Source organism: Macrobrachium rosenbergii, chromosome 21 (assembly GCF_040412425.1).
Source record: "Macrobrachium rosenbergii isolate ZJJX-2024 chromosome 21, ASM4041242v1, whole genome shotgun sequence".
NCBI classification, from domain to species: domain Eukaryota; kingdom Metazoa; phylum Arthropoda; class Malacostraca; order Decapoda; family Palaemonidae; genus Macrobrachium; species Macrobrachium rosenbergii.
The window spans coordinates 61,597,947-61,620,773 of record NC_089761.1 but is presented as its reverse complement, the minus strand read 5'-3'; positions in this window follow the sequence as shown (position 1 = coordinate 61,620,773).

Sequence of the window (22,827 nt, the reverse complement as noted above, 5' to 3'; positions counted from 1 at the left end):
AACCCGGCCAAGCAACTGAAGCAGCTAGTGGGCAGTATCGAGACACCTGGCGTCTTGGCACCCAGACACCTGGCGTCTCGGCACTTTTCTCTTGTCCTGTGCTCTCGTCAGGAAAGCGCTCGTGATTCACAGAATTCGAGCAACCCGAAAGACTTCTAAAATTGGGAGCGGCTGCTTTCAGTTTCCTAAGAGATCAAAAAGAGCCACGCACAGAACCAGTCTTAGGAGCAGACTTCCAAGACTGGCAACGAGGGCGCTGCCTCAAGAGGCCGCACTCTCGCAGCCCCTGAAACGCCAGACCCCACAGGAGAATGCGAATCGGCTCCCGCCCGAGTGCGGAAGAGCCAACAAAGAGAAACTTGTCTTCTGGAAGAAAGCAGTCCCTTAGAAGTCCCGCAGGACTCCGGAAGGAATCTCTTCCTGCTTCTTCTGGTGTTTGAACCAACAGGATCGAGACACCAGGCTGGAAACCCAACTGAGCACTGGCAAGCACTCGGGGAGCGCTTGTGGTGCTGGCAGGAAGAGCTGAGACACCTGGGTGCCTTGGCCCTTTCTCTCGAACTGCTCCCGAACTGGGCCAGGGAGAGTATTCGCCAGACCGGACCAGGATACTTGATATTCCATAGAATCTTGAGCACTCAAAGCGGCTTGTGAACGAGCGCCGGAAGCAGCCCCTATCTTAGAGGCGGAACCTCTAGGACTGGGAACAGGGTCACAAACCGAGGTCTGTGCACCCGCGGCTCCCGAAACACAAAACCCAGGGCTAAGGGAATCGGTTTCCTAACCCGAAGGTTGGAAAGAACCAACGAGAGACCCACTGCCTCCTCGGAAGGAGGCAATCCCTAGATGTCCAAGGGCATCAAGGGGAAGAAGCAGCCTTCCTCTCCTTCGGCTGAAGGAGGTCTGTCCGATTCCCGGGACCCCTTGGACCTCAGGAGAGGAAGGGAAGAGGTAGCAGAAGATGAAATCGAAGATAGGATGAAGAAGATGGCGGCCTCTTCCACAGGGCGTCCTCCTTCACCTTCACTCCAACATCTTCTACATGATGGTGGACATGAAACATTGTAACCTCCAGGGCAGCTAGGCAGGAACATAACGGAAGCAGCCCAGGACACAACCACCAGGAGAAGCAGCAGGCATGATCAGGACAGTCGATGAAGGAGATATGGCAGTGGTTCGGAAGGCAGGAGGCACTGCAACAGCCATGAACGTCACTTCCACAGGGCGACTTCCTTCACCTTCACTCCGACATCTTCTACAGGATAGCGGACATCGTAACCTCCAGGCCAGCTAGGCAGGAACACAAAGGAAGCAGTCCCGGGCACAGCCATCAGAGAAGTAGCAGGCATGATCAGGACAGCTGATGCAGAAGCTATGGAAGCAGTTTGGAAGGCAGGAGCCACTGCAACAGCCAGGAACGTCACATGAAAGTCACTAGCATCGACAGGAACGATCAGGACAGCTGCAGCAGGAGACCAGGAAGAGCCACCCAGAGACTGTCAAGTTAACAGGAGCATAACACAAGAAACAACGGTAGCATATGGACCACAGATACGCCAGAGGCAGTGCCCTAGCATACATGAAGGCAAGCAATGACAGCAATCGAGCCACATTGGCGGGAACAGAGTCGGAACGATCCCGACGTGGCACTATGTCATCCAACCAGGAACTGTGGTCTATCCCAATGCAACACTGAATGAACGTCGGGACTCCTTCATGCAGGATATCCCCTGAGATACCCAGCCAACTACTGCTGTGTCTGCGATGCTCACTGTCAACCTGAAAGAAAAAGCAAAGATGATTAGAGAGGGAGACTCCTCTTGCTACGAGGGGAACTGCCCTACGCAGCAAGAGGAGGTACCCAAGAAGAGGTCACCTGACCGCCGGCCCCCCACCGCTCGCGGTCTTCGCCTGACGAGCGAGCAAAGAGGGTGAAAGAGAGAAATCTCTATCAAAGGAGAGATAAGGAAGAACCTACAGGGAGAGAGAAAGATGAAGGGGAGGCCACCAAGGGCGCCGTGGAAGCGGAACTTACAGACAACGCCCACAACCCCACAACTATCTAAGCGCAGGCGGTGAAAACAACACTCAGCACAAGTAGGAAGGAAGTAGTCATGCCCTTGTACATGGGGGGCAGGAGCCCAAGAAGGGAAGCGAACATTTACGTCCCGATCAATGTAGGGGAGTGAAGATATTACGTTCCAATTTAATATCTCTGATTGTACAGAGGAACGCCTTCAGTATCTAAGTAAAGGACTACTGGAGGAGAAGCATTTCCACTCAGTTACGCTCCTCTAAATACGCCCTTGGCCGTCAAACCCAAGACACAGCACAGGGGAACGACGACTTATGCAACGTTATCACAAATCATGGGTTTGTATTAATAAATATCAAACACACGTAATATATATACAAAATACATTAAGATCCCACTGGGATTATAAGAGCTTAACAACGGTCACGCAAAGAGATCCGAAACCATGTCTGCAACGCATGGCAGCTGAAAGCAAACTGGAATGTTTACATCTGGGCAGGAGGGTATTTCTGCCTACCTGGCGGTAGTTACTGCCTAACCACCTTGCTCAAGAGTTTAATGGCTGTTTCCAGCCTATGCTGAAAGTAATTCCTAACGTAAAGGACCAACGGTTTGTATATCATGTTGGAACAATCTAATTTTTACCAAAAGCTTCCCTATAACATTGCACATGCGCGATAGCATTTCAGGATGCCCAGCATACAATAACATATCAGCTCTGAGGTTAATTACAGTCGACTGCCAAAAATGAAGGTTAATTCTTGATAAGCAACCAAAATACTATGGGAAAAATCAATTTCCAAAGTAATACCCCTTGCAGAACTGTTACGTACTTCTACCTTATATACAATACAATTCTGGAAATATCACGCTGTTCCCTCATAAAGCTTCAGAAATTTAAAAGAATGACAGAAACCCAATCAGGTTTTACCAGGATAAGAATGTAAACTACTCTTCATGCTAATAGGCCTAGTGGCAAACAATTTTTTACCTGTCAATGAATCTCTTCATTATTGGGTTGCTGTGGATTCATAATATGTACTTTATGAGAGCTGCTAAAATCTTGTAACATAATCTGTAAAGGCGTCAAACGCCTCTTCATTTCTGCATTAGTCACGCCATGTATATTACCTGTTATTATTTCATGTTTTTTATGTATCTCTCCATACACATTATTGTCCGGCCTTTCCGTAATGTATGTAACTACTTTGTACGTTTATTGTGATGCAAATTATTCTCATTTATATGTCATTTAACAAACGCAAATTCTTGTCCAAATGCGTGACATGGGAATCCGCAGGTCAGTCACTTCCTTTCCATCCTCATTCCTCAATGTATACCTGGTTTCTGAGAAATAAATCAGTCATACCCAGACCGTCTTCTTGAACCTCACAACTGGTGACCCCAGAGTGACATGTAACCATGCGGTTTTGGCCCCGCCATTAACTGACTAAATACAGCTGCATTTACCTTCAGAGAGCCTTTAACGAACTCAAAACGGCAACACAGTCTAGGCCTCTGAAAGCTCCTTCCTTGGAGGAACCCCATGCCATTAACGGACTAATAACAGCGTCCCCGCACGGGTACGTTTTGGCATTTTGAACGGTTTGGCCCTTGCCATTCACGACTCACGTCGACCACTCGAATTCTAACACCATTAGCCGACTAAATATGGCATGTACTTGCATTTTGGTGTGTGAAAGTAAAGATGGTAGAGTCTGAATTACAATCGCAATCCGAAAACACACAAATAGTCTGCATGCCCCTTTCGCCCACAAAGCCAGATGCAGTAAAGCTCCCCCATTTTCACAGGCAGGAAATCGCCCTGACAAGAGCAATATTCCTGTGGCGCCTTCCACAGGAGGTGAGGGGCCAAATTACTGACCCAGACACCCTTCCCATGGACGAGCTGGTCGATGTCGCCCAGAAAATCTACGAAGCCACTAAGGCCTCCAAGCACGCCGCCACCCTTGCAGCCACCACCCTCGCAGCATGCAGCCTGACATCAGAGGACGACGACCCAGAGAACACAAACGCGATCTACAGGAGGAGAGCACCGCAAAGGGAGCAGAGGGTGTGGACAAACCTGGAGCAGGGGCGTGGACAAACCCGGCGTGGTGCTATTTCCACAGAAGATACTGCCCCAGCGCCAGGAACTGTAGAATCCCCTGTTTCTTCACAAAAAACGAGAAGGATGACCACAAGTAACATTAGGCTGCAAAATACAATGACTCGCGACCAGCAGGTTTCTTCATCAGAGACCATATATCAAAGCGGCACCAGCTGGTTGACACAGGCGCAATGCAGTCGGTGTTCCCGCCATTGGAGGAGGACTACGTCTGGACAGCTGGCTCCACAACCTCCCTGGTAGCCGCAAACAGAATCCCCATCCGCTACTATGGAACAACAACCCACACAATCTCCATCTTGGGCCGCAGATATCACTGGCCTTTCGTCATCGCACAGGTCAAGCTCCCCCTCCTGGGCACCGATTTCCTGGGACACCACGGACTCCTAGTCGACGTCAGCAGGCAAAGCCTCCTCGACACCGGAACCTACCACTCTTGACCACTCTCCACCGGACCGGGGATGCCCGCCATCTGCTTCACAGCCTCGAACAATTACACCACCCTCCTCCAGGAGTTCCCGGAGGTTTTCAAACCAGAGCTCCACCAGTTACCGGGGGCCGGTGCCAAGCACGGCATCTACCACCACACCACTACAACAGGCCCCCAACTCATGCCAAGTTCCAATGCCTGCCTCCCCAAAAACTACAAGACACCAAACGGGCCTTCACTGAAATGGAACAGATGGACATCTGTACCAAAGCATCGAGCCCGTGGTCATCTCCCCTGCATATAGTAAAGAAGTTGGGTGGTTCCTGGAGGCCCTGTGGAGACTACCATCGCCTGAACTTAAGTCACCACGCCAGACCACTACCCAATGCCAAACATGCAAGACCTAACAAGTGCACTTCACGGGGCCAAGTTCTTCACGAAGATGGACTTGCTAAAATCATACTTTCAGGCTCCTGTGCATCCTGACGACGTCCCGAAGACAGCCATCATCACGCTGTTCGGGACGTACACCTTCTCCTACTCCACCTTCAGCCTCAGGAACCCGGGGGCCACATTCCAGCACCTGATGGACACTATCCTGGGGGACCTGCCCTTCTGCGTCTGTTACATAGACGGCATACTTATCTTCTCCAGGTCCCCAGAAGAACACCTTCGCCACATCCATGCCGTCCTGAAGCACCTGCAGGAGAACGAATTAATCATCAGGTTCGACAAATGCACGTTCAGGGCGGAAAAACAGACTTCCTCGGGCATGAGATCTCCCCAGCAGGGGTATGCCCCATGGCCTCCAAGGTGAAAGCAATAAAAAAGTTCCCGACGCCACAGACAATCAAGGCCCTTCAAGAGTTCCTTGGCATGGTAAACTACTATCGCCGGTTCATCCCAGGTATCGCCCACATCATGTATCCCCTGACTGGAGTCCTGAAGGGCAAGCCAAAAACACTGACATGGGGTGCTCCGCAACAGCAGGCATTCGAGGAAACAAAGACAGCCCTCGCGAGTGCCACCACCTTAACGCATCACAACCCCACCGCTGCCCTGAGACTCACCACTGACGCCAGCAACATTGCCTGCGGAGTAGCGCTCGAGCAAGCAGTTGACGGCGGCCCCCCGCCTCTAGCCTTCTTCAGTCGCAAGTTGTCGCCGGCAGAGGCCCACTACAGCACCTTCGACAGAGAGCTGCTCGCAATCTACCAGGCTGTGCGGCGCTTCAAATACCTGCTGGACAGCACTCCATTTACCATCCTCACAGACCAAAAGCCCCTGGTGCACGCATTTATGAAGGCGGGCAACGTGTGGTCAGTGAGGCAGCAGCGGCACTAGGCTGCCATCTCAGAGTTTGGTTGCACCATCAACTACGTCCCCAGCAGGAAGAATACAGTAGCCGACGCCCTGTCAAGGGTGGAAATCAATTCCATGCACCTCAGCATACACTACGAAGACCTGGCAAGGGAGCAAGCAGCAAACCCAGAAACACCAGCCTACAGGACGGCACTGACGGCACTCAAGTGGGAGGACATGCCCTTGGGTGGTTTGGGGGCAACGCTTCTCTGCGACACTAGCACTGGTTGCCCCCTCCCCTTGGTCCCCGCCTCGATGAGGAAGCAGACGTTTGACATCATTCACAGCCTCTCCCATCCATCAGGGTGTACAACTGCGCGCCTGATGACAGAAAAGTTTGTGTGGTATGGTTTCAGGAAGGACACCTGCCAGTGGGTGAGGAGCTGTATCCCGTGCCATACCAGCAAGGTCACATCAGCACTTCGGCCACATCCATACAGACGTCATCGGGCCTCTACTGTAATCTGGGGGCACCAGGTACCTCCTGACGATCATAGACCGCTCCACTCGCTGGCTGGATGCAACACCTATGGAGGAGGCGTCAACAGCATCCTGCGCAGAAGCCCTCCTCTCCAGTTGGATCAGCCACTTTGGGGTGCCAGACAGCATTACTACGGACAGGGGGTCAGCATTCCTGTCAGAACTCTGGGTCTCCCTGGCACGCCTGATGGGTAAGACACTTCACAGCCCAACGGCTTACAACCCCGCAGCAAATGGCATGATAGAGAGGGCACACCGCTCACTGACGCAGCTCTAATGGCATGTTGCACCAACGAAAACTGGAGGGCCCAACTCCCCTGGGTCCTGCTGGGTCTCTGCACCACACCGAGGGCAGATGGTGATGTATCTCCCGCAGAAAAAGTCTACAGGGAAACACTAGCTGTCCCGGGGGAATTCTTCCCGCCATCAGCCAACGGCACAGACACCCCTCTCCCGTGGTTGAGGGAACTAGCACAGAAGTTAGTGCCCTGCCATAAGACCTTCATGGACAGAACCAACACCTACAGTCCGGCAGGCCTGGATTTCTGCACCTACATCTTCATCAGGATAGACCCCCATCGACCGCCCTTGACCAGGCCCTATAGGGGCCCTTACTGAGTCATCAACAGGACCCCCAAGGCGTATCTCATCGACGTCCATGGCTGGGAGGGTTGGGTTTCCATCGACAGGCTAAAACCAGCATTCCTTTTGGACAGCAAAATCCGGGAGGAGGCAGGCAGACATCCCAGGGTCCACCCTCAAACGCAGCCCAGAGACGCCCGCCGCCCCACCAAGGAGGGGCCTTGGGCGCTCCAGAGGCCGCGCTGCAGCAGATCCAGCAGTTAACGTTGCCCCCCGCCTACAGTTCTCGAAGAGAAGGGGTCGCCTCCTCCTCCCCCAGCGCCTCCATGATTAATGTTCATGTCATCCAATAATTATCTCTAATCATTGTTTTGTGGGGAGTACTTGTAAAGGTGTCAATGCCCCTTCATTTCTACATTAATCACGACATGTATATTACCCGTTATTACTTCATATTTTTTATGTATCTTTCCATACGCATTATTGTCCAGCCTTTCCACCAATGTATGTAATTAGTTTTTACGTTTATTGCAATGCAAATTATTCTCATTTATATGTCATCTAACAAACGCAAATTCTTGTCCAAATGCATGACATGGGAATCCGCAGGTCGGTCACTTCCTTTCCGTCCGCATTCCTCAATGTATACCTGGTTTCTGAGAAATAAATCAGTCATACCCAGACCTGTCTTCTTGAACCTCACAAATCTCATACAGTCTTTTTTAATTAAGTTCAGTACTGAAGAAGGAAATGAAATCGATCACCCTCTGCTGTGCTGAACGCCACCTTAGTCTTGCCTCCAGAAGCAAACATTTCACAGAGGTCAGGTCTTACCTGGAAGCATCATGCTGATGATCCGAATTATTTATCTCAAGGCCTCTAATATTTTTATAAACTACATAAGATGAACTGCAAACTGAGGTTTCGTTCAGTGTTATTAGAAAGACAGCACGATAATGCCGTTTAATATAAAATGATAAAACTATTCAAAAATACCCGCAAAGGAAACAAGAATGTTAAATTTTACAGCACGATAATGCCGTTTAATATAAAATGATAAAACTATTCAAAAATACCTGCAAAGGAAACAAGAATGTTAAATTTTACCCTAGCAGTATCTATAATCACAAAAATAAACAAAATAAAAAATGATGGTAAACGTTTGATGTTAGGACTGAGACTCAAGAATGTTTTCATTTAACTTACCATTTTCCCTTTTTTCTGGAGGAAGCGTTTCCCTCATGAATAATAAATACTGCAATCCAACCAAGTACAAGAATGTAGCCGTGCTAAAGACAACAACGTATCCAAATGCACTGAAGATCTGTACAGAAAGAATGGGAATGTTATCTCTGCTGCTCGATGAACAATTAGTCATCTAGTAATTGATTATGTGTGAATCTTGGAAAAACTGAAATGAGTAACTACATATTAAATGTTTGACTCTTCCCTATCTGTTAATGAATCTCGGATGCAGTTATACCAATCATCTGCACAATAAAGAAATTCAAGAAACTGAACTATACTTGAGATATAACAAAGAAAAACAAAGGATAAAACTAGTAAACTATAAGTAATTCATGTGAGCCAATTTAACAAAAAAGCTTTAGCATCAAGTTTTGACTTATGAAGTTTCCAAGTTCAACTGTATATTATTAGAAAGATCACTCCATATTTTGGCCACACCTGGAACCAAACTTTTAGTAAAATCACAGTTTTTGAAAATAAATTGTATTTTTCTTAACTATACAAACATGAGGTCCTTTACATTAGGAATTACTTTCAGCGTAGGCTGGAAACGGCCGTTAAGCTCTTTAGCAAGGTGGTTAGGCAGTAACTATCGCCAGGTAGGTGGGAATACCCACTTGCCCGGATGTAAACATTCCAGTTTGCTTTTCGGCCCAGGTTCAGATTGAGGGGTGGCATGAGGCTGCCATAATATGTAATGTAATGGGCCTCAGGTTTGTATAGTTAGGAAAACTACAATTTACTTTCAAAAATTGTCATTTGTTCCAAAACGATATACAATCCGTCAGTCCTTTACATTAGGAAGACTCACTGGTTGGAGGGAGGAATCTGAGTGAGTCTCCTGAACTGACTGGAGCTCTGCACACCAGGGCTACTCCTCCTGGTGGAAAGAGCGAGGAGAGATCCGTGCCTCTGACATGTTGATCGGAGTGTAGGAACTGCAAGATCAAATGTCAGATACTGGACCTTTTTGCATGAGTGAGGAAACGTAACTCCTACGAAATAAGCTGGAAGGATCTAGAGTCAGAGGCAGTAAGGAAAACCAGAGACAGGGTTCCCTTATTGCCAGTCTCTCCTTCCTCCCCTTGCTAGGGGAAGGAGCGGAATTGCTTCTATGATTCTAGAAGAAGAACAGAATGGGTGCTCGATGTGTAGTCTTACCGCATCAGCGCCAGATCCAGCAACTGTTGGCTCGAGTCCTATTCTCATCCCGAAGGAGGAAAAGTAGGAGGACAGGGAAGGAGTAGGAAGAGAGGCCAATCACTCTCAGTATCCTTCTCACTTACAGAACCAACACCTTAGGCAAGCTGCTACTCGTCGTCTTGAAGGAGCAGGGTAAAAAGGCCCAACTTGTTGAGCAGCCACCACAGGGCCAAGGAAAAAAGGCTCCAAGGGCCTGTGGGCAAGACCACAGGAAGACAAGAGTGTGGTCTATGAGACCACATCTTGCTTCCAGACCGACAGAAACTTCCAGAATGCGAGGGATGGACCAAGCCATTGACTTCGTGAGCTCTCGGGCGGAAAGTACCTGTATGGTCGTTGCCAGATGCCGAGTACCTCGTTTCATCACTACACGAATCCAGGAGAAAGGTGTTTCCCTAAACACTTCTTCCTTGGGAGAAAGAGTACAAGCGAAAACGTCGACGGCATCCAGGTTAGGAATGTCGAGCCTTTTCAGAAAGTACCACAACTCCCCAATAAGAGAAAGTAACAAATGATCTGGATCATCGACATAAAGTCCACAGAGGAGGGAACAAGAAGGACTAAGAACCCGACAACAGGTGTCAAGGATTCAGAGTCCACTTACGACATCCAAGAAGGAGTCAAGGTATTGATCCCCATCCCTGTTCTTCCATCTTCTACGCCAAGGTCGGAGCAAGATGAGAGATGGTCCCAAGAGGGCACATCTCTATCCGACGACTCTTGAAGGGCGTAGACAGAGCACGGGACAGGAACCTAAATGAGTCACATGCCACCCAGGGAACAGTTCCTGGGACAGCATGACCAAAGAAGCTTCTCGTCCATAGCTAATTCTCGACTGAGGAGAAGAAGGCTACTTCAGATAGAAGACCAGGTCGCAAGGGCGTACATTCTTTACAAGTGAAAGGGGAGAGAAGCAACCCTCGGCAGAGAAGGCGAGGAAGTCGGACTTGAAGAGCGACTTTGACCTGAGAAGAAGTTCCGTCAATGACACCCACCAGCGAAAATGGATCCAGTCCCTGGGACAGTGTTGCAGAGAACTTCAAGAGGTATCCAGCTATATCCATTGCCGCTCGGTGAGAAAGCCTGCGCTTGCAAGAAAGCTGGAAGGTCTCCCAGTCCTCAACACAGTGATGCACTGCCTGAAGAACCGCTTCTTGTGTCACTGCTACAGGAGGTTGGGTCAAGCAGAACTCATCTCAGTGCCTCAGCTATCTGGTCAGGCAAAAGGCGAAGTCTTCCAGCATTTGTCTGTAACTCGGGGTGAGCAATGCTTATGAACCCCTAATGAAACAGGCAAATATGGAGGGAAAAAACATAGATATCGATTTTTTCCCAAAAAGACAGCATGCCTCACTGTAGCGGCCCCTGGGTCTGGTACGGAGGAGCGAGAAAAACTACGACTTGTTGTGCAGGGAGGCAACAGAAAGATGGTAGGAGCTTCTCAGTCGAGCAGTCTCCTCGTGAATCTTCGTGACGAAACGAGTGAGCAGCACGTTCTGTCCCGATCACTCAAACCCGAGGCTAAGCTCGCCTACCAATACATATCCACTGGGAATGCATCTGGCTAATTGAGCTGTCGAGTGTGCTATAGAACACTCAAGTATCTGCAAATGTCGACATATGAAACAGGAGGAAAAAACAATACCCTCTTGTTTGTCGACAAATGCCACTACAGTGGTTTTGTTGTTCAACAAAACCACTGAATGTCGGAAAAGTCATTCTGAATTCTCGGGAGGCCAAAAGGCTGCATTGAGTCCAGGATGGTGATGAGAAGGTACTAATCGTCACGGTCACACACCTTCAAGACAAGGTCTTACCGGTGTGCGCCTATTCCTCAATCGGTGAATCCGTAAGTAGACACACGATGTGAGGGGAATATGCAAGCATATTCGAAAGTTCCTTCAATCAAGCGTTAGCCTAACTCTTTCTTCATACTTCGAAGAGGAAAGAAGGATGGAGGAATGGAAGCAGACCTCCATTCTCCACCATGCGGAAACTTCTGCAAGATAACAGGATACCAAGACAATTAGCTCTAGCTGGGCTGCTTTTCCTGAATTGGGAGCACAGGAGAGGAAGCGGGATGGAAGTTTGATGAAAAGAATTGCTGAGATCTAAGGGAAATGGATACTCCTCCTGAAGGAATCCATTCCCAGGTCTCGGCAATGTCGCTGCCAGCTCCAGAGACTCGATAAGTATCATTTCATCCAGGCATCAGCAGTAGGAGAACTTCTTCCCGGTTGATACTTCTTTCTCTCTTCCCTTCTTCCCTCCTCCCTTATGGAAAAGAGGGTGGAAAGAGGGACAGTTATGTGCACTTTCCTAGAAGGGAAGAAGAGGGCTATGTGTTCTGCAATCTTCTTCCAAAGCCTGGGACTTCTTAGGGGTTGAGGGGGCTGGCTTGAACTCAAGGTTGAGTCGAGATGACTAAGACCCTAAGGTCTTGGCCACTGTCCAAAGGACAAGGCAGTGCCCTGGTACAAACCTTGATTACCGAGGTATCTGGCAAATCTCAGAAAGAGAAAGGCAGAACCAAGTAAAGGTTCGTTCTTAGGGTCAAGCCACCTTGGGACTTATGAAACCTGAGATCCAAATTGGGACAAAGTGCTTCTTATTAGCACCTGAATTGCCCACAGAACTGCAGTCAGCAAGACCCTCCAAGGGAAGAGGAATTCGTATTCTGTCGAGGCAGGGGAGAAGCTTGGTGTCTCAACCTGAATGAACTCCTTCTCCAAAGAAAAGAATTCATCTGGACGAGAACGCTCTCGAAAGCCAGGACCGCGGTAGTCCCCGACACTCTCGGCCCCTCGGGAACTGCAAAGGTTGTGAGTGATGAAGATTATTCATTGGGGAAATGTGGTCACGTCCTGGGGATCCTCGTGCCAACGAATTGGCGCAAATTTCTCCGAAAAAACAAGAGTGATTGCAACTTGAAGAGAAGACCCTCGCTCACTCAAACAGAGCCGAGAAGCCGATTCGGAAAAACTCAGTGGGGCTGAGCTGAGACGCACCAAACCAAGCTGATCACGTGAACGCGATCCAACTAGGTGGTTTGCGGTGGACTGGGAGGCAGGCGGGGCAAGCCAAGCCGAGCCGAGCCAGTCTCTCAAGCACGACCAGGGGCTGGGAGGGGTGGGCAAGCTGAGTGAGCCAAGCCGATCAAGCAAACACGATCGGAACTGGACAGGGCGGAACTCGTCTCCCATGAACTAGCGCTAGTTTCCCAAACTCTAAACTCCTTTGAGGCCAAGGCCCTTCGAGAAGAAGGTTCAAGGGGGAATTCTGTGTCTGCTATCCTGCATGCTTGAACCCTAAGGTTCAAGACACGAGGATGAAACCCGGCCAAGTAACCGAAACAGCTGGCGGGCAGTATCGAGACGCCTGGCATCTCGGCACCCAGACACCTGGCGTCTTGGCACTCAGACACTTCGGTGTCTCGGCACTTTCTCACGTCCTGTGCCTCTCGCCAAGAGAGTGCTCGTGATTCATAGAATTCGAGCGACCCACGAGACTCCCAAAAATTGGTTTTTGGGAGCGGCTGCTTTCAGTTTCCTAAGAAATCGAAAATAGCCAGGCACGGAACCAGTCTTAGACAGACTTCCAAGACTGGCAACAAGGGCACGGCCTCTCGAAGCCACACTCTTGCAGCTCCCAAAACACCAGACCACACAGGAGAATGCGAATTGGTTCCTGACGGATGGCGGGAAGAGCCAACGAGAGAAACTTGTCTGCGGAAGAGAGTCAGTCCATCAAAAAAGGACTCGAAGGGAATCTCTTCCCTACTTCTTCTGGTGTTGAACTGATAGGATCGAGGACCGAGCACTGACAAGCACTTGGGGAGTGCTTGTGGTGCTGGCAGGAAGAGCTGAGACACCTGGGTGTCTCGGTCCTTTCTCTCGCACTGCTCCTGAACTGGGCCAGGGAGAGTACTCTCCAGACCAAATCGGGATACTTGATTTTCCATAGAATCTTGGGCACTTGCAGCGGTTCGCGAACGAGCCCCCGTCTTCAACGCAGAACCTCTAGGACTGGGAATGGGATCGCAAACCAAGGTCTGCAAGCCCGCGGTTCCCGAAACACAAAAACCAGGGGCATGCGAAGTGGTTTCCTAACCCGAAGGTCGGGAACAGCCAAAGAGACCCACTGCCTCCTCGGAAGGAGGCAGTCCCTAGACGCCCAAGGGCATTAAAGGTAAGAAGCAGCCTCCCTCTCCTACAGCCGACAGAGGTCTGTCCAAATTCTGAACCCCTTGGACCTTCGGAGAGGAGGGAAGAGGTAGCAGAAGACGAAATCGATGATAAGTTTAAGAAAACGGTGGCTACTTCCACAGGGCGGCTTCCTTCACCTTCACTCTGACATCTTTTACAGGCTGGTGGACATGAAACATTGTAACCTCCAGGGCAGCTAGACAGGAACACAACAGAAGCGGCCCAGGACATCACCACCAGGAGAAGCAGCAGGCATGATCAGGACAGCTGATGCAGGAGCTACGGCAGTGGTTTGGAAGGCAGGAGCTACTGCAACGGCCAGAACTTCGCTTCCACAGGGCGACTTCCTTCACCTTCACTCCAACAACTTCTACAGGATGGCAGACATCATAACCTCCAGGGCAAAGGCAGGAACACAACGGAAGCGGCCCCGGGGGCATGACCATCAGGAGAAGCAACAGGCACGATCAGGACAGCCGATGCAGGAGCTATAGAAGCGGATCAGAAGGCAGGAGCTACAGCAACGGCCAGGAACGTCACATGAAAGTCAACAGCAGCGACAGGTACGATCAGGTCAGCTGCAGCAGGAGACCAGGAAGAGCCCCCAGAGACTGTCATCGAGTTAACAGGAGCATAACACATGAAACAGCAGGAGCAGATGGACCACAGATATGCCAGAGGCAGTGCCACGGCATACATGAAGGCCAGCAATGACAGCGATCGATCTACATCAGCGGGAACAGTCGGAACGATCCCGACGTGGAACTGTCATTCCAACCAGGTACTGTGGTCGGACTCCTTCATGCAAGATATCCCGTGATACCCAATCAACTACCGCTGTGTCTGCGATGCTCACTGTCAACCTGAAAGAAAAAGCAAAGATGATTAGTAGAGGGAGATTCCTCTCGCTAAGAGGGGAACTGCCCTACACAGCGAGAGGAGGCCCCTTAGAAGAGGTCACCCGACTGGCCCCTCCTCGCCATCTTCGCCCAACAAGCAAGCGAAGAAGGCAAAGGAGAGAGATCTCTACACCGAAGGAAAGAAATGGAAGAACTTACAGGAGAGAGAAGGACGGAGGGAGGCCACCAAGGGGCGCCGTGAAAGCGGAACTTACCGGCGATGCCCGCAAACCCCCAACAGCAACTCTCTATAGTGCAGGCAAAAACAACACTCAGCACAAGTAGGAAGGAAGTAGTCATGCCCTTTACACGGAGGGCAGGAGCCCAAGAAGCTTTATTAACTCTTATGTCCCGATCAATGAAGGGGAGCGAAGGTATTACGTCCCAACATATATCTCCAAATGTACAGGGGCGCCCCTCTAAATATGCCCTTGGCCGTCAAAACCGAGACACAGACGCAGGGGAACGACGGCTTATGCAAGGTTATCACAAATCGTGGGATCGTATTAATAAATATCAAACACACGTAGTATATACACAAAAATACATTAAGATCCCACTGGGATAACAAAGAGCTTAACAACAGTCTGGCAAAGAGATCCGAAACCACGTAAGCAACGCATGGCGGCCGAAGCAAATTGGGATGTTTACAATAAATGCAGTGTTGCCACTTTTGCATATGCAAACTATCCAGCATTATACAAAAAAATATCTAGAAATATCTAGAATCTATAAATGACAATCTGAAATATATCCAATTAGAAGATTTTTTGCTTAAATACACCTATGTATCATATTTTTTATTTATTCAGAAGTGAAGATCTAAGTCATCATCTTCACCTACTGTATTAACGTCAAATGCCTCTCCTCTTTTGTGTTTCTGTCTTCATGCGTACATTAATCACGTCATATATGTTACTTGTTGATATTTCAGATTCTGTATGTCTCACTGTATGCATCATTGTAATGGCCTGTCCGCTGATATATATACTTGCCTTTTACATGTTCTGTGATGCATTATATGTCTTTTTATGCCTGTTAACAAACACGACTTTCATATGAACGCAGTGGGGGGGGGCCTCAGGTCGCCTGCTACCTTTCCACCTGCTTTCTGTATTATAAACACCTGTCGAGAATAATAAAGGATCAGTCTTTCACTTCTGACATTTCCTGAACCTCACACTGGTGACCTTGGAAAAGGGACAGGTAGCGATGTTTTGGGCCCAGCCATTAACGGACTAAACACGGACGCAGCCTACCATCAGAGAGCCTTTAGCAGACTAACTACAGCAAAAGTTTAGGCCTCTGATAGCTCCTCCCTGGCAGAAACCAAGCCATTAACGGACTAAATACGGCGTACCCAAAAAGGGCATGTTTTGGCACTTCGTTCAACCACTCGAACAATCAGCACCATTAACGGACTCAATACGGCGCATTTTCCCTCGTTTTGGTGTGTGAGTAGGAAAGGTGTCGGAAGCTGAACCTCAATGCGAACCCACGAGCATTGTCTGTAAGCCTCTCTTGCCAACAAAGCCAGACGCGGTCAAACTTTCCCCATTTTCGCGGCAGAACACGGCATCATGGTTCCTGCTCACAGACGCGCACTTTCGCGTGGTGTGTATCTCAGACGATGCTATCAAATCCAACATCAGCATGACGGCGCTCCCAGAAGAGGTGTTCAACCGAATCTCCCCTTGGATGTACTCTATCTCCGATTAAAAATCCCAAGAAATCAAGGTAGTGGAACATGGTGAAACTTGAGGTTGATTATATAGTATCGGGTGTTATCGGCATCATATGTGCTATGAATTATATAATTTCCCCCCTTTTTCATACATACTGTGAAATCTTATGTTTTTTAAGCCAATCGTTAAGATGAGAATGATTAAAAGTACCTAAAATTACAGAAACTCAAAGAATTGTTTGGGCCTTGGCCAGTCCTGTTTGCACTGACGTGGATGAGGTGATGCAGAATCTGACATCACTTGAGTACAGTACTAGTGAACAACACAAAGACTTATCAGTGGCACATCAGAAAAGAGATGCAGATGATGTGAATAAGCTTGTCTTATTCATTCAGGACAAGTCTCCTTTTGGAAATGATGAAAATCTCCGAAACATAGTAAATGGTGTGGTAGCAACAGAGAATGTGAATGCTGAGAAAGCAGAGAAAATTGGGTGCAAAATTTTTGGAGGGATGGTGGGGAAACAGGTTTTGAACTATACATTTAAGAAAAAGGACCAGGCTATAATAATGGATTCAAAATCAAAGATATCAATTGATGGTGAGGAAGTAAGCATTGATCCTCTTCTCCTCTTCCAAAGACTTGTCATGGTTAGCACACAGAAAGAAAGTCTCCAGGAAACATTTTGATATGAACTCTATGGATATCCTCCAGCTCTATTTGAAAAAAGAAATGTCCTCCTGAAAGCAGATAAGCCCGGTCTTGCTAATGCCATCTGGGATAAGGTTAAGAGTGTGTCTGAAGATGAGCTGAAACACAATGAAACTAGAAATCCCACGTATGTCATTGATGGGGGTGCTCTCCTGCATAAAATCCCATGGGATGTCGGCAGGACATACAATGCTATCCGCCAAAGCTTGGTTTCTCATGTCAGAAAGTATGGTAAACCAGTCATAGTGTTCGATGGTTACCAGAGTGGTCCAACTCCAAAGGATGGCACGCAAGCCCGATGCACAGCTTCCAAGTCAGCCCTGAGCATTCAGTTCAATGAAAACATGCCTCTTCAAATGAAAAAGGATGAATTCTTGGCAAACAAAGAAAATAAGCAACGCTTTATTCACCTTCTTGGGAAACACCTAGAAATAGCAGGCTTTGAAGTTCTACATGCAAAAGGAGATGCCGATATTTTGATTGTCAAGACTGCACTGGACGTGGCAAGGAAGAGTGAGACCATATTAGTTAGCAGTAACACGGACCTATTAGTGTTGTTAATCCATTATACAACAAAGAAACATAGGAAGATATATTTCATGCCACCACCCAAGCCTGGCTCTCTTGCCCGTTACCTTGACATTCAAAGGGTGCAAGAGGTCCTAGGTGACAAGGTTTGCATTAATATCTTGTTTATCCATGCAATTCTTGGATGTGACATGACCTCAAGATTGTTCGGACATGGAAAAGCTCTGGGCCTTTCACTGATGAAGGACAAGTCTTTTGTTAAGGCAGCTGCGGCATTCAACAGAGCAGGAGCTTCCCAAAAAGACATAATTGAAGCTGGAGAAAAGGCACTAATGTCCATACACAAGAAGGGAATGGCAGATGAAAACCTGAACAAACTTCGACATAGAAAATTATTGAACTCTTGGCAACCAGGGAACAAGTTATTCATCCAAAATCACTCTCGTCAACGCAGGCTGCAGCCAAGTATCATTCACTAAGGGTGTTTCATCAGGTACAGACTTGGCAGGGTGTTGCACTAAATCCTCAGGAATGGGGTTAGAAGGTAAAAGGAGGGGCACTAGTTCCAGTAGCAGCTGATTTGGACTATGCGCCGAAAGAATTGCAGATATTAGTCAGATGCAATTGCAAATCGGGCTGTCAAACGAACCATTGTGGGTGTCGGCAACTTAGAGTACCTTGTAATCCAGCTTGTGGGGAATGCAGGGGTGTTTGTGAAAACATGTCTGATAAGACGGAAAAAGAAAATACTGACGTTTCTTACTGATAATAACCTAGTGAATTGTGCTGTTTGCAACAATGCTCATCCTAGAAAAGGCAACCTTGACTGAATTACCAATTGATGCTGCTACAGGGGTCGGCAACCCCCTAGTTTGACCCCCAGGATTCTGGTAAACATAGATAACTGACAATTAGTGAGAATAAAAATCAATAAATTGTCAGCTTTAATAATTAACTTTAACATCTTGGATGACATAATGGTTTCTGAGGGTGTTTATCTATCGTCCCTAATTTCGTTAGGTTCCTAATTATGCGAAATTGAGGATCATTAAAAAAACCATGTTCCACCGAGAGATTTTTTCTGGATTTTTAATATGTTATTTGGTGTAAATAAAGCAGCAAAATAACAGTGGTTTCATTTTTCTTGCAATTAGTGGTGGGTCTAACTGTATTTTTACTGTACTATATTTGAGTTTTTGCTATAATTAATGATAGACACTCCAGGAACTTTTGTGACAAAAAATATCATTTGACTCGTCCAGTAATAAACTATAATTACTATTACCAATACCAATGTCTTTCATTAATTCTTCTTCAAAATGTGTGCATAATACATTTTTTATTATGTTTGAACACTTCGCGCGATGCATTTGTACATCGCTCACAACCTTACAATCAGAATATTGTTTTTAGTAAATCAATCATATGGTCACAATTAGAAATTAAGCAATGGCAACTGAAAAACATGGCAATGAAGCCTTCTAGGTTCGAAGCTTCATCTGATTTCTTTAGCTTGAATATGTCACTTATTGGCACACTTTCAAAAGGCACAGCATTCTGATGCTTTCTAGTAGTCGTGTGTAACTTTAAATCTTGATATTTTGCTTTAAGCTTGCAGTAACAGTACTTACAAAAAGCTTTGTTTTCATCATTAGGAACTGCCACCAATCATTTTCTAAATGCATCGTCACGTAACCACTCTTTTTTTTTATTTTTGTTCATAAGGCTTATGCTTTGGCATTTGAAGAATTAAACTGAATTCACGGGAATCACGGGTTTATACAAGTGCTACCACACTACAACACTGAAAGTTTAAACCTAACTTAAATTTTCTGACCCGCCGAATCAGTTAAGGTGCCCTTCCACTGGGCCGGTTGAAACGACTACAGCCGCCCGGCTAAAGTCGACGGCTATAACCGGATGGGCTATAGCCGTCGATACAGATTCCATTACAACGACTGTGGCCGGTGTAGAGTCAGTTTCAATAATGGCACATGCAAGTGAGGACGTACTTCTTCAATACCTCTTGGCGGAAGAGGAAGAAGAAGAATGTTGTTTAGTGATGCAAGCAGAGTTAGAAAGGTCATCTCCACATGAACTTTTCACATCTCGAAAAGAACAAGGATGTCAAAGGATATTGATTGAAAGACACCTTTTAAAGGACGAATATATATTTAGAAAATTCTTCCGAGTAAATACTGATCTTTGGAATCGTACAAACATTTATGCTTACGAACTAATTCTATTAATTTCAAATCATCCATCACAAATCGAAACTGGAAAAAACAACAACTGAGTTAAGAAACGCAGAAAAATCGTACCGACCTGCCGGCTGGACTGCTCGGAGAGGAGTGCTGCCCAGCCGGCTCGAGTCGGGAGGTGGGCAGCCTGGCCGACAGACCGGCTGTAGACGGGTCATTGGAAAGGGTACATAATAATAGCACTGTAGGAGTCTGTTTCTACAGCCGGCCGGCTGTAGCCGGGCGGCTGTAGTCGTTTCAGCCGGCCCAGTGGAAGGGCACCTTTAGCCCGGTGACTGTGGTGACTGGTGACTACTGGTGAGGCACCGCCTGGCGCCTCTGTGTCGGTCCAACTTTCATATATACGAAAATCAAACGGTTCAAACTGATGAAACGGAAACCATTACAAACTAAACAATGTTAGAAATTCAAAACTTTGGCTTCAGTTTTCAACCAGTATAAGTAAATAATTTAAGAGATTTTCTTTCCATTATCTAGAAAACATCTAAATTCTCAAAGTAACTACCTAGATTTATATCTATATATATTTATATCTAAACTGAATTTTACATCTAAAGTTAAGCACAACTATCTAGGTTTAGATATAAAATATCTAAAGTGGCAACATGGAGCCTTTACATCCGGGCAGGCGGGAATCCCGCCTACCTGGTGGCAGTTACTGCCTAACCACCATGCGAGAGTTTAACGGCCGTTTCCAGCCTACGCTGAAAGTAATTCCTAATGTAAAGGACCGACGGTTTGTATATCGTGTCGGAACAACTATGTGGTAATGAGCTTCAAAAAGAAAAGAGAAGACCGATGGAACTGGCTGTTTTTAAGTACTACATAGTGGATAGTATAGTCAGGGATCTGAATTCAACATTACAAGCAAATTAATAATAAACTGATGAACTAATGTAGTATATTTTGTACTTCCATCTTAAAAGAAATACATCAGTCAGTTTAAATACCTTTACTGAATTGTTATGAAGCAAGCATTTTGTCATTTGAACTTGTGGCTAACTTCAAATCCACGGCCGTTATTGTCACTAGGGAAAGTGACTTTTTGTTAGAATTTTCTGCCATAAAAAGTTACCGAAAACAATTCGAAGCATTGTTGGTATTCAAAAGTACAAGTGTCACTTTTTAGGAAAGCATCTAGCAATTTAAGGCACGTAAAATTTGTTTCATCTGAATTCTGACATGAAAATGTTGAAAGACAAGGAGGCTGAATACCCATAATCGTATTACACAAGGATACAGGAGGGAAATGTCATGAGCTTCGACCTTAATGTTGTCCAAGGTGGACTGGTTGGTCTCCAACCTCCACGTATGCCTTCTTTTTAGACCAAGAAGACTGACTGCTAGCAAACTGACCTTGGACTTCATGCAGCAGAATTAGATCAGCGAGGGTTTATTGTGTAAATGTTTATGCTGAAATACACATGTACAACTATAAAGCTGACTGACGAAAAGACTGAAATCGATAGAACTGGACATGCTTAACTGCTTCCACAGTGATTCAAGAAGTGTTATGATTTTGAAAAACGGTAAATTTTATATTTAATTTACCAAGAACTTGTATGACCTACCATTCCTCCATACAGCACCCCTAGAGGCAATCCTATATGCATGATTATCTTGACGATGCCTATTCTGAAGGTTCGATTATCAGAAGTAGTGACGTCACACACGCTAATGTAGATTAACATTTGGAGACCACCCATGCCCATACCCAACGACGCAAAGAATGGTCCCACCTGCGGATATGAAAAGGATTGCCAACTTACTAACGCTGAAGAAAGTGAGGCATCAACGAAAAACAGACTTTTTAGAAGGTTGTGGTTTACATGACGAAATTGAGCTGCTTATCTGTGAACTGTATCCCCCTGACACGGCATAATTATGCATTACCATTTTATTAAGCTGAATCTTTAAGCTGATAACTAAAGTACTTAATAACCACATTTTTAAACGGATTTATCATTATCACCAATGTCAAAAGGTTGCAACTGCCCCATTGTTTGCGATGTAACGGGGACATATCTGTCGCTATCAAAACTGGCAGTGTGTACATAAATGACCAGTCACGCATGAGTGAGGTCTTTTATTTTTCATAATTGATGGCATGTTAGTTGTCTAAAGGTTAACACAAACAGAACCATTTTTGGCATGCTGTAAATTCAATCCAGTCACCAGGAAGCAGAACAAGAACCTCATACTCTTCAACTGGGATAGAAAGAAGATGAAAACAGATCGGCCTTCCGCTTCAAACATTTTACAGGCTAAAAGTCAGCGTATTAATATCCATTTATCTCGGAAGTCCTACAAATATACTAACGTAAACACGTCAAAACGCAGAAACAAGGAAATACTTTGTCAAAGACCTTTTCCATTTAAACAGGCCATATTCGGATAACGAGTTTTTTCACATCTAAGAAGTTTCCTTCACATCTTATTTTTGGAAGAGATGATTCATATAAATTAATTAAGATTTAGATTTTTTCCAGCAAAATACACTGATTTAAGGAAGGCATGGGAAAAACATCAGAAATCCTCGCTGATAATTCTCCCCCCTCTCTCTCTCTCTCTTCAAGGCTGAAAACACCTGCATGGTTGACCCTTTCGTGAATAATAGCAACTACAATATTCATATAAGAATTAAGAAATAATTTGAAAAAATGATGCTTTTGTCAGACACTTCTGAAAGTATAAACTGTCCCTTGAGAAGTTTGCTTCTGTAGCAAACTGGCTAAATCTGCTTCGAAAACCTCTGATGTATTAATTACCGGTAATCTGAAGAACCTTATCCGTTCCAGTCATTAATAAGGCAGAACTTCCTTTGCAGGTAACTAAATGTAAACTAATTAGTCCCCATTGGACAAGAAAGGCAACGTTCTTTAATTCAAATTAGTTTTGAAAAGGCCAATAAATAAATCGGTGAATTACAAATGTAACTTATACCAACCAGGAGAATGGCACTAGTAGCATTTAATGAATGGCATAATTTTTTATTGATAAACATAATTTTTAATTATTTTTTTTAACACAAAAAGACACGCTTTTGTAATGATTGCTCATATAAGACGAA